Source organism: Gracilinanus agilis, chromosome 4 (assembly GCF_016433145.1).
Source record: "Gracilinanus agilis isolate LMUSP501 chromosome 4, AgileGrace, whole genome shotgun sequence".
Taxonomy (NCBI): Eukaryota; Metazoa; Chordata; class Mammalia; order Didelphimorphia; family Didelphidae; genus Gracilinanus; species Gracilinanus agilis.
Window position 1 is genome coordinate 439,548,681 of NC_058133.1, and position 13,063 is coordinate 439,561,743.

General features: G+C 46.1%; 1 protein-coding gene across 1 annotated transcript in view; it reads right to left on the reverse strand.

Annotated features, from left to right (window-relative positions):
• Window positions 1-9,399, reverse strand: part of BCAR3 (BCAR3 adaptor protein, NSP family member) — a 157,193-nt gene extending 147,794 nt beyond the window's left edge. Inside the window, exon 1 of the mRNA XM_044672004.1 lies at window positions 9,372-9,399. The gene's annotated coding sequence lies outside the window, so the exon portion shown is untranslated. The remainder of the gene's footprint in view (window positions 1-9,371) is intronic.
• Between the last annotated feature and the right edge of the window lie 3,664 nt (window positions 9,400-13,063).

The following is a 13,063-nucleotide window of genomic DNA, read 5'->3' on the forward strand; positions in this document are numbered from 1 at the left end:
AGAAAAAGGGAGGGAGAGGGAGAGAGAGGGAGGAAAAGAGAGGGAGGGGGGAGAGACAGCGAGACCTACAGAGAGAAACAGAGACAGGGAAGGAGGGAGGAAGAGAGAGACAGAAAGACAGAGGGAGGGAGGGAGGGGGGAGAGAGACAGAGCAACAGAGGGAAGAAGGAAGAGGAGAGAGAGGGAGAGAGAGAGAGAGAGAGAGAGAGAGAGAGAGAGAGAGAGAATACAGAAAAGCCTAGATGGCACTCCTGAGGGGCAGGGAAGGGTACCAGGAACCTACCCCCCTGTTCCAGGCACACTCTATGTGTTCCACAGTGCCTGGCACACTGTCAGCACTTGCTTAAACGTTAATCATCATTATTAAAGAAGAAACTGAATCCTCTGACTCCTCCCTGCCCCTGGTGGGGATGCAGGCTTTACCCAACATCCCCCCACACATACAGACACACACAGAGCACACAAAGCCATTGCAGCTGTTAGCTTCTAGATTATTCCAGTTATCAGCACCTTTTCCCTTCCCTGAATGTAAACACTCTTAGGCACTGTCCTCCCTTCCACAAGAAGTCCTGGAATCTCTCCAAAGGGCACCCCCCACAACACCCCCGTTTCTGCAAAGAAACACCCATTCTTTCCTACGGTTCTCCCCAGGACAGGAAGACCAGGGCTCAGGGTGCAGGCTTGGCGTCTCTGAAGGGAAGAAGCCTGAAGAACCTAGACCAAGGAGCAAACTCTGAAAAAGAGAGGGAGCCTGTGGAGTACCACAATGACTTCATAAGAAGAATGAGGCTGAGAGTGAAAGTCTCGGGGCTCCTCTAGGTGGAGGGTCCAGCGGCTGCAGGACAGGATTGTGACCACCATGGGGGGGGGGGGGGGGGGAGACTGCCCTGATTTAACTGGTGGGTTTTGTTTGCTTGCTTTTCCTTGCTCCAAGAGAGAGTCTGATGGGGAAGAGGATTTTGGGAAATGCCTGGTATAAAAAAAAAAGGCATTGATGAAACCACAAAAAAGGGGAAAGCCGAGCCAAAGAAGCATCACAGAATCTCCAAGCTGGATCTTAGAGATCATTTAATTCAAGTCTCTTCTTTTACAGGAATGAGAAGGTAGGGCCCATAGAGAGGCTACAAGACTTGCCCAGAAGGTTAAATGCCCTGACCAGACTTCACTAGAATTAACTGGCTAGTGATAGAGCCAGCTAGGATTAGACCCCAGGTCCAGAGCAATTTCTACTATAATGCCATGGCTAAAGGTGGCAGGGCAGAGGGAGTGCTCGGGAAGACCTGAGTTCAAATCCAGCCTCAGATACATACTAGCTATATGACTCTGGACAAGTCCCTTCACCCTGTTTGCCTCAGTTTCCTCATCTGTCAGATGAGCTGGAGAAGGAAATAGCAAATCATTCCATCTTTGCCAAGCAAATCTCAAATGGAGTTACAAGAGTCAAACATGCCTGAAAAACTACTGAACAACAAAAATACAGGTGTTGAACACAGCGCTGGGTATATAGAAGGTCTATATACTTATTCCCTTTCCCCCCTTCCCTTTCAAAATCATAAGATCTTACCACTAGAAGAAACTTTGGGGCCATCTAATCCATCCATGCCCCTAAAAAATATCTACTAAGATATAATGAACAGCTGGTTATTCAGCCTTTTCTTAAAGACCTCCAGAGAAGACAGAAGGAAGGGAGGAAGAGAGAGTCAGAGAGACAGTGGGAGGGAGGAAGAGAGAGAAGGAGAAAGAGGGAAGGAGAGAGGGAGGAATGGAGGAGAGATAAAATACAGAAAAGCCTAGATGGCACTCCTGAGAAGGAGTGGAGGGTAGCAGGAACCTACCACCCCCCTGTTCCATTACTCTCTTGAGGCATGGCTCATCCCACTTTAAAAAACAAACTTTACCTTCTGTCAGTATCAATTCTAAGACAGAAAAGTGGCGAGGGGTGGGCAGACAGGATTAAGTGATTTGACCAAGATCATGCAGCTAGGAAGTGTCTGAAGTCAGATTTGATCTCAGATTCTCCCAACTCCAGGGTAATGTCAACTAACCCCTTACTTATTAGTGGTTTTTTTTTTTAAACCCTTACCTTCTGTTTTTATTAGTATCTATTAGTATTAGTATTAGAATCAATATTGAGGATTGGGTCCAAGGCAGAAGAGCAGGAAGGACTAGGCAACTGGGGTTAAATGACTTGCCCAGAGTCACACTGCTAAGAGATGTTGGAAGCCAGACTTGAACCAAGAACTTCCCATCTCTGGACCTGGCTCTCAATCCACTGACCCACCTGGCTGCCCCCTTAATTAGCTCTTAAAAGAGGTATTTAATAAGCAATAATTAATAATAACTTAATAAGCAATAACTTAATAAGACAGCTGTCACTAAAAACAACCCACTCCTCAATAGAAAGGATGACACTCTCACACCTTTGCACATAAAAAGGGAAAATGGTCACAAACTCAAGAGAACAGGATAGTGAGCTATACGTGCTGACCAAGAGGTTTTAGCCAGGAAAGGTGGCCAACAGATCCTGACTCCTGGGAGCCCTTTTCTCCTTTCATGAGCTCCTCATGAAATTTCACTAAGATGTAGTGAACCCCTAGCAGGCTCCAAGTGTCAGTCCCCTCTAGAGCCCATAGCCTGGTCTTCCTTCTGCCCAAGGATGGTCACTTCTGCAAGGTGTTGCTGTCCGTGGCTCATTCTTTTTCTGCATCCTCGGCCATCAGCTAATACCAATTAGCTTACCACTAATGAAGAGCCACTGCCACTGCTTCTGGTCAACGTGGGGGCCTCTGATGGCTTTCCTGGTCAGGGCATTTCTCTGTCTCATTTCCCCTCGCTCCCAAGTTATTCTCTCTCTACGGATTGGCCGAAGCCCCGCCATGTCCAGACTGGCCAGTCACTAAAATGCCAAATCAGAGCTGGGTGGCCCCGAAGGGTGTCCTTCTTTCATCCAATCTTGATGTTTCTCTTGTACCACAATCTGCTTTCATCAAATGGCCCAAAGCCCCTCTGAGTTTTTCAGATTGATTAAGAATTTATTCATACCTAATTTAATTTTCAAAAAATAATCCTTACTTTCTGTCTTAGAATCAACCCTGCCGTGTATTGGTTCCATGGCAGAAGAGCAGTAAGGGCTAGGCAATGGGAGTTAAGTGACTTAGCCAGGGTCACACAGCTAGGAAGTGTCTGAGGCTAGAGTCTAATTTATTTTTTCGGCTTCAATTAAAATATCTGGTTCAGAGGAACTTATGAGAAAGAATGCTATCCACATCCAGAAAAAGAACTGTGGAAACAAATGCAGAAGAAAAACATAAGATCAATCACATAATTCGATATGGATATGATGAGGGTTTTGATGTTAAAAGATCACTCTACTGCAAATATGAATAATATGGAAATAGGTATTGACAATGATACATGTATAACCCAGTAGAATTGCTTGTCAGCTTCAGGAGGGGTGGAGGAAAAAAGGGGAGGGAATCATGAATCATGGAATCATAGAAAATTTTTCTAAATTAAAAAAAAGGGAAGAAATATCTGGATTTTCTATGATTACATTAATGAGAGGAAGAGGAAGAAAGAGTAGCTTCATTGTTGTATCTCAAAGAAAAAGGTCTTCATTCATTTCATCTTTAAAAAACAAACACCTCTTATCTTCTGTCTTAGTATCAAGTCTAAGAAAGCCAAGTGGCAAGGACAAAGCAAAGAGGGTTAAGTGACTTGCCCAGGATCGCACAGTTAAGAAGCATCTGAAACCAGATTTAAACCTACATCATCTCAATGACTCCAGGCCTGGAGCTCTAACCACTGTACTACCTAGCTGTTCCCAGAATTTCATTTTACAGATGAAAATACTTAAGAGATTAACTGACTCACCCAAGGTCACACAAACACTAAGTAGCAAAACCAGAATTTGAACCCAGGCCCTAGAACTCCAAATCCAGGGCTCTTTCCATTATTAGTTCAGGATAAGGAAACTGAGGCTCAAAAGAGTTCAAAAGGCTTAATCTGGGTGCCCCATATGAATACAAATCCAGCGCTTCTTTCCAATAGATTATGGAACATTGTGGTACAGAATAATACTACTTCCCATTTTCAGGCATTTAAACTCCTCAACAGGAATTTAACCCTATTATTTTAAACGAATAATTTCATTTTGAATAACCTGAGTTTCTGGTGCCGAATCCACTTAACTTTTCTTTTCATCTCTCAGAACTTGAAGATGTTTCTGATGGAATGATAGTGGGGCTGGGGCTGAAGGTGTGATTCCATCTCTAGGAAAACACCTCTATGGGTGTGGATCCTCAACAAACCAGGCTTTAACAAAGAAGCTGAATGCCTCTGCCAGGGCAACAAAACCAGCATGCACCAGAGACAGGCTTGAACCCAGCTTTTCCTGATTTCATCAGATGGTGGCCTTCTTGAGGACAGGCACCGTCTTTTGCCCTATTTTTGCAACCCCAAGTGCTCAGGACAGAACCTGGCATTTGGAAGCAACTTAATAAATGTTTATTGACCAAATAACCTACTAAAATCCTGACCCACTGCTGTGAGGCCTCCCATAAGCTCCCCATAAGTCTACCCAGGATTCTGGTTGCCTTCTTTCCTCCACTTCACTTCACTTCACTTCACTTCACTTCACTTACTTCACTTCACTTCACTTCACTTCTCTTCACTTCTCTTCTCTTCTCTTCACTTCACTTCACTTCTCTCTTCACTTCACTTCACTTCACTTCTCTCTTCACTTCACTTCACTTCACTTCTCTTCTCTTCTTCTCTTCTCTTTTCTTCTCTTCTCTTCTCTTCTCTTCACTTCTCTTCCTTTTCCTTTTCTTAACTCTTACCTTCCGTCTTTGAATAAATACTGTATATTGATTACAAGGCAGAACGGTATGGACTAGACCAGTGATTCCCAAAGTGGGCGCCACCACCCCCTGGTGGGTGCTGCAGCGATCCAGGTGGGGCGGAGATGGCCACAGGTGCATTTGGGGTGGTGAATAGTTTAGGTCAATAAATAGTTTCATAATTTCAAAGTACAATGTTTCTAATTTACACCTTTCTTTACTATATTTTACGAAAAAGGTAGAAACATTAATACATATATCTTTCCTATTAATTGCTATTAAAATTTTTAAAAAATTAATTTCTAGGGTGCTAAGTAATATGGAAAGGGGGCGGTAGGCCAAAAAAGTTTGGGAACCACTGGGCTAGACAATGAATGTTAAATGACTTTTCCAGGGTCACACAACTAGGAAGTATCTGAAGTCATAATTGAACCCAGGATCTCCCATCTCTAGACCTGTGCTATCTCGCTGTGCCCCCCCCCCTTAAAAACCCTTTACCTTCCACCTTAGAATCAATACTATGTATTGGTTCCAAGACAGAAGAGTGGTAAAGGCTAGGCAATGGGGGTTAAGTGACTTGCCCAGTGTCTGAGGTCTGATTTGAACCCAGGACCTCCTGTCTCTAGACCTGGCTCTCAATCATCTAGCTGCCCCCCTCAACTTCTCTTAAAACCGTGATAATGTCAATGGAGCATATAGACCGTCCACAAACTATCCCACACTTTTACCATGTCCAGCCCATCTTCTTTTCTCCTTATTCATTTCTTTGATGAATTCCATCACCTCCCTCTTAAATTCTTGTGTAAAATGTGTAGTTAGAACTTGGTGGCTCAATAGAGAGTGTGATAGGTCTGGAGTCAGGAAGTTCTAAGTTCAAATCTAGCCTCAGACACTTAGCTCTGTGATCACTAGGCAAGTGATTTAACCTCTGTTTCCCTTTAGCCACTTGAGAAAGAAATGGCAAACCTCCAGGATCTTTGCCAAGAAAGCCCCATGGACAGTATCGGCATACAGTGGTCTGCAGGTCACAAAGATTCGGACGCCACCGAGCGACAAGGAAGGGGTGGCAAACTCTCCAATGACCATAATCAGAATCAAAAGACTTGTTTTCTATTTGCTTCAAACATCCCCCAGAGGAGGAGGGATTCTTTCTCTGCCTCCTTCCTCAGATACGGCCACCCCTAAGATGGAAAGCCAAGTCGTTTATCATATCCTCCACGCTGGGAGGGGAAAATTTTAGCTGGGAACAATAAAGCTAAAAACATCAAACCAAGGACAGCAGGGAAAAAAAAAACCGAACCAGTTAACACTTCACAGGGATCAGGCTGCATGGTGGAACATGCCAGTGCAAGACAAAAAGACTGAGGCGAATCACTCCAGACACTAGATTTCATCTCCAAGTCCTGCAGCCAGCCCCATGTCAACCAGATGGGTGATGTGAGACCAGCAGATGCAATAACTGGGCTCTCCGACTTCATCAAATTCCAGACCTTGGAAAACATACAAAGGTCCAAAGGCCTGAAATCTTAAGAAGAATGAAAGGGAGAGATACAGAGAAAGGTTCAAAGACTTATAATTGGTAGCAAGAACAAAGGAGAGCAACACCTGTCAGAGCGTGGAGCTACCTACCACCCCGACACTGGCCAGTGACCTGGTTTCCAAACAGCTGCAGAAATGGGCCAGTCCTGCTAGCTTTGCAGCATTAAATCCGTGAAATTAATAGGAGGGCAGCTGGGTGGCTCAGTGGATAGAAAGCTAGGCAAGGAGAGGGGAAATCCTGGGTTCAAATCTGGCCTCAGACACTTCCTAGCTGTGGGACCCTGGGCAAGTCACTTAACCCCCATTGCCTACCCTTAACTGCTTTTCTGCCTTGGAACAAAAATAAATATAAAAAAGTTATGCCATTTTAATTTATCTCTTTTATTAAAGGGGGATGTTTAAAGGGAAAATAGGATGATCCATCCACTTTAGGTTGATATATACACTCAAATATAATGTCTTCTAGTACCCTTTTTATTCTGGAAATTAACTTTAGTTAATCCTTTACTTCTAGGAAAGGGAGTTTTACATTTCAAAAAACTCAGAATTTGAAAAGTCGTCTATTGAGATCAAATCTAATCCTCTTACTTTTCACAGTTGGGGAAACTGAGGCCAGGAGAAGTGACTTTTTATCACCATGCCACTGTCTACACAGTGGACCCGGAGTCAGGAATAAGTAAGTCCTTTTGGGGGCAGCTGGGTAACTCAGTGGATTGAGAGTCAGGCCTACAGAGAGGTCCAAGGTTCAAGTCCGGCCTTAGACACTTCCCAGCTGTGTAACCCTGGGCAAGTCACTTGACCCCTATTGCCCACCCTTACCACTCTTCCACCTAGGAGCCAATACACAGAAGTTAAGGGTTAAAAAAAAAAAAAAAAAAAAAAAAAGTAAGTCCTTTTAAGTCTCAGGTGAGAACACAGACTTGGAGTCCAAGGGCCCTGGGTTTAAGTCCTGACTCTTCTACTCCTTCCAAGGATGACTTGGGACAAGTCAAAGAACCTCTCATTTTCCTCATAGACAAAACAGACAGGATTGGAGTGGATGAACATTCCCCCCCTATCCCACCCCACCCCACCCCAGATCCCTTCCAGCTCAAAATCAAGCGACCCTCTGCCTTCTCAACCACTGGCCAAGCCTCTCTGAATGTTTCCTCATTTGTCAAACAGGGATAATAACTATATTTCTTATCTCACAGAGCAGCCATGAGACCAGAATGAAATAACGTGAGTCCCAATTAAAATCCCCAGAGACGGCGATTATTTTTCTTTTCCTCCCAACAGCTAGAGAGGCTTGAAGCCCCATTCTTTCTAAAGTAGCCTGCACACACAGTCAAAGCTGAGCTGTACCCGGGCTTCAAGTTAAAGGAGTGTACCTTTAAGGACACTCCATTTTAAGCAGGCTTATACCGTCTAGCCAAGTGATTAAGATGCCAGTAATCCCACCTTTCAGCTTAGGGAGAGATTCTACTTCAAACAGCATTAAGATATTAGGGTTAGCAATCGCTGGACAAATGAGCTTCCTCCCGAATTGGAAGAATATGGATTTCAATGAATTATCCTGCAAATCTAAAGCCCAGAAGGTTCAATTCCCTGGAACTTGGGGGGGGAGGACGCTTTGAACAACAAGGGGTTAAATAACGCGATCATGAACACTTACCCCGAATTCCATAGCGTGTTAGACTGCAACTGCCTGCCCGACCACTCTACAATAGCTTTCCGAGTTCATTATTCCCATTTAAAATTCACACTCTTCCTGATCTTGGCAGTGGGGTCCCCCTATCTTCTTCCCATATCTTATTTCAGTCACTGCCTAAATGAATGTGGGGGGTGGGGGGTAGGGAAGGGCTAGCTAACATCAGCCCTCAATCTGACCTTCCCTTTTTAATAAAGCCCCATTTCTTTGCCTCAGAGAGATCAGCAACCCTGGGAGACAGCAGTCAAAATTTAAAAGCCGCTTCCAAAAAATGAGATTTGCATAAATTCATTGGCAGAGCAGGGTAAAGAGAAGACACAAGGTTACTTAGGTGCCTCTTCCCCTTTCCCCTTTCTTAACAATCGAAGAATTAACGTCCAGAATGAATGCCAAGAAACAATTTCCACCCCCGCCCCCCCCACTATCCCCCAAACAGCCTGATCAGAACCCCACGAACTCGCTAGATGCTTCTAGACAGATGACCTTTCCACCCGGGGGAAGACTGTGCAACCTTGAAAACTTTGCACAGAGAGAGAAATGTCAATTGCTTAAGCCGGCTCATTCTTGCTTCCCTCCCCAGAGCAGCCCCCAGCCCTCTCCCCCCTCCCTTTCCAGACCCAGAGGGACCCACACAACCAGCTATTCATTCTTTTCCTCAACAAAGAAAAAGAAGCAGCAGCAAATGTTGTCAACAGTTCCATCGCAGGCTCCTTCGCTTTCTTTGCAAACTTTCCAAGAGATTAGTAGAGAAATTTGCTTCCTCCAAACTCTCGGCTTCCAGCTGAGCCCTTTTTAATTCGTCTCATCATCCCCCTCCCCACCCCCACCCTCACCTTCTAGGGTGCATTTGAGAAAATAATTCTGCCATCCCCCCACCCCCCAAACATGGGACGCAGGCTCCACACAGGCACTTTGGGGAGGGACAAACTTATTTTTCTGAAACAGGGCACAAGTGGAGCCACCAGTCCCCGTCCTTATCCCCCTCCTGCTGGCATTCGAAATCATGCCTTCAGCAACCGCCGCACCCCCACCCCCTCCAGTGAACCCAAACAAAGTGCCAGCTCGGGCAGCCACATGGGCAGGGGATGCTTCGGAGAGAACTGCTGGGCATTTATCTCCCCGACTGCAGCGACACCCCGGGGTTATCAGGGGCTGCCCAAGGGCTTTCCCAAGGTTGTGGGGATTCCTGCCCGCACTTTAGCCCAGGATTCAGCGACTCCGGCAACTTTGTTTAGAAAGACCGAAAGAGAAGAAAGCGCAGCCCCAAGCGGAGCCCCAGGGTTTCCAGAAGTTCAACTAACCTCCGCGAGCCCCTCGGGACGAGGCTGGTTCCAGCGGCTGTAACTGGGTCGGGAGACGTCGGAACAATAGCTGGAGAGAGGCAAAGCTGCGCTCGGCGCTAACGCTCTATCCTACGCTGGCAGCGGGGCTCTCTCTCCGCGGCCGCCACTTTACTTCCCTCCCGGACGCACGCCGGGGACCTACGAGCGCTCTCAGTCCTTCCCTAGTCCCGGCTTTCGGTTCAGTGCTGGGGACCCTTCACCTCCGAGGCGGCGGCGGGGGTTCGGGGCTGCTGGAGGAAGCGGAATCCCGACGATCTCAGCGGACGAGATCTGCTCATCCTCCGAAGTGGGGGATCCCGGAGCCAGCAGCTCCCGCAGCGCCCAGCCCGTCCTGGCCAGCCCGAGCCGGCGCAGCTCGCTCTCCCGCAGCTCCCAGGACGCAGAAGAAGGCGCGGCTCTAGAAGAGCTCCGTCCGAGCTTCGACAGTCACGGGCGGGCGGCTCCCGAGCTAGCTCCCCGGCCCCACCCCTGGGGAGGCTGCCGAGGCGCGCGCCTCCGGGACCCCTCCCTCCCCGGCACCCCTCAACATTTACATTCGGTGACCTCGCCTTGCCCTTTCCGGCTCCAGTAGAACTGGGCGCTCACCGGGGCCCTCGCGTGGAATTGCTGCTCCCGCAGGCTGCTCCGGCTACCTGCCCGCCTGCCTACCTGCCTACCTGCTAGTCTCTGCAGTTCATTAGGCTGAATCTCTAATTAAGGAGTATTCGGCCCCTAGGCTGTGTCATTATTATGGACTGGCTTGTCCTTGGAGGAAGGAGAAAATGCACCTCCCGGGCCTCTTTGCTGAGGTGGGGGACTATGGATGCGGAAGATTACACTTACTGGCGTGTGTGTGTGTGTGTGTGTGTGTGTGTGTGTGTGTGTGTGTGTGTTTAAACTCTTACCTTACGTCTTGGAATCTGTACTGTGTATTGGTTCCCAGGCAGAAGGACGGTAAGGCTACACAGTGAATGTTAAGTGACTTGTCCAGGGTCACACAGCTAGGACATGTCTGAGGCTAGATTTGAACCCAGGACCTCCAGTCTCAAACAGAGCCCCCTAAGTGTCTCCCCCATCCTGTCCCCTTTAAATCTTCATGAAAGACGACTCTCTGGGTAAAGACCTGGAGGATGTAGCATTTGAAAAATGAACTCATTTAAATATGAACAACAGAAAATTCAGTGCCTAAAGGAGGGCCTGGAAGGTATTGAGTGCTTAATAGATGCTTTTTCATTCTTTCATTCATTATAAGGCGAAAGAACAAAGTGCGTGGGCCCCATAAAAACAACCCCAGGTAAATAGAAGTGACCAAGCTATGGGGAGGGAAGGTCATGGGAACAAGAAGACAAACAAACCGCTGATCAATCCATGGTCCATTCCTTCCTCACTCCAACCTGGACACACAGCCTTCTCTGTTGAATGAATTTACATCTAGATGGGGGGTGGGGTGGAGAGGGGCTTTGCTGTCCTGACCTCCGTTTGTTGGTCGTACCAAATAAAGGAGGTGAAGCCACAGTGAGAACAGATGGATACCGCGGGGGCTCTAAGAGCAGTTCTAGGTCAGATTCAGATCTACGAGGTTCTAAGGACAGCTGGTTTAGCTTTCTCGGTTTCATCATCCCTAAGAGAAAGTTCACTCACAGTTTTTACCTTTTATCTGTGGGAGAAGAAACCTGCTGCCCTATAGTCCAAAAGAGCACTGAGACTGAGTCAGAAGACCTGGGTTCTTCCCCCAGCTTTCTACTCATTGTGCAACCTTGGGCAAGCCACTAAACCTCTTCTGGATTGTTTCCTCATCTATAAACTGAGGGCATTGGACTAGATGACCTCTAAGGACACAGATCACAGGTCTACAACTAGGAGGGACCTTGGCATTCATCTAGTCCAGCTCTCTTTATTTTATGGTTGAGGAAACTGAGGTTCAGTGGCTCACTTCCGGTGGCAAAGATGATAGAGCTGGGATTTGACCTGACAGCCTGTAAAACTCTAAATTCAGCATTCTTCCAGCTGTACCACACCAATTCTAAACCAATGATCCTTTCACTTCTAAACTGGGATTCTGTGATCCCTGTATGTGTCTATACAGGTACAAAACATACACAGAATATAAATACATACATGATATACATGGATTATACATACATGTGGGTATATATGAGTGTGTTTGTGTATGTGTTTATATATGTACATATACATGCATGTATCTCTACACACAGACAGGTATCTCTCCCACATCACAGGGGTTAGGGGCGCAGCACCCCCTTGATTCAGAAAATCCCAGTAAAAGTTTTTGTCCCTCCCTTCATACCAGAGGAGTCTGACTTTTCTTTTTCTTTTATGGGGTGTTTACAGTACCTTATATGCATTTATGAGTTAACTAAACTTTTGAAACTCTCCCTACATAACCTTTGCGTATTGTCTGTTGGCTTTCACATTCTTTGCACAAACTAACTTTTCACTTATTTTAACTTTTAAAAAATGATGTATATTAAAAGATAAAATATGTTGGTATTATACAATGCGATACATATGTTTTATGCATTTCTGAGTTTCTAAATGTCTTCAGTGTTGGCTGTAATTTTCACAAAACCCATCTCATAAGCTGAAGACCCCAAGTTCCACCCTAGGAGGGAGGGTGTGATATACCGGAAGAGGCTTCTGGAGACCAGAAGAGTCACTTGGGCTTGGCCTTTCCTCAGGGAGGAACTCTCACGTGACCGGGTCAAGCCTGAAGCTGTCACCTTCAAGCCAAGCAAACTGGGATTCATTAAATCTTTCTAGGCTACAAGTTTGGGGGCTTCTAGATACCTTGTCGATAACCCCCCAAAATTCCCGTTTAATTTCTTAAGATAACCCGTGATATATTGAAACCACAATGGGGTAAGTTTCCATGTGGAAGGGATACCTGTATATGTATGTGTGTGTGTGTATATACACACATGTACATGCACATACAGAGACAGACAGACAAATAGATGGCGGCAAGTTGAGAAAATGTTCTAAAAACCAAATCTTTAATCAGGATAAGAGACAAGTTCTTAATATTCGACTGCCACATAGAGTCAAGTGCTAAATACCACCCAGAGCCAAAGCTCTGGGACTCTGGGAACAGCCTCTCTGGGAGAAAGCACTGCCAAAGTTGAGTCTCCAAAGAGTAACAGAACTTGGGGGTCTTATACACCTTTTGGGGGAACAAAGGGCCGGGAAATACAGTTGGTTAACTCTACAATGGCAACAAGGAAATGAGGAGCCCAGGGCTTGTCTGGCAGGAAGAGGCTGATGCTTTACACTAGCTACAAAAAGAAGTTTCCAGCCTGCTACCAGGGAGGGGTCTCTGATTAATATGGATAAACTTTTAAAACAAAAAGGGTACCCAAGGCTAGACTGCCCACTAACCTTATCTAAACTAAGATCATTAAGTACTTCCAAGTCTATTGTTCAGTCTGGAGGTAAGGTCAGTCAGATCAGTCTGGGGGTTTCCCCCGAGGCAAGTTCCTAAAGGACAGGGGACAAACTTGGGGTTTCAGAAAAACACATTTAACAGTAGATGGATGGAGAGTGAGAGAAAGAGAGAGAGAGAGAGAGAGAGAGAGAGAGAGAGAGAGAGAGATTGTCATTTGGAAGAAGAAATAAATGTCTTCATGTCCCTAGAGGGCAAAATTAAGAGTAAG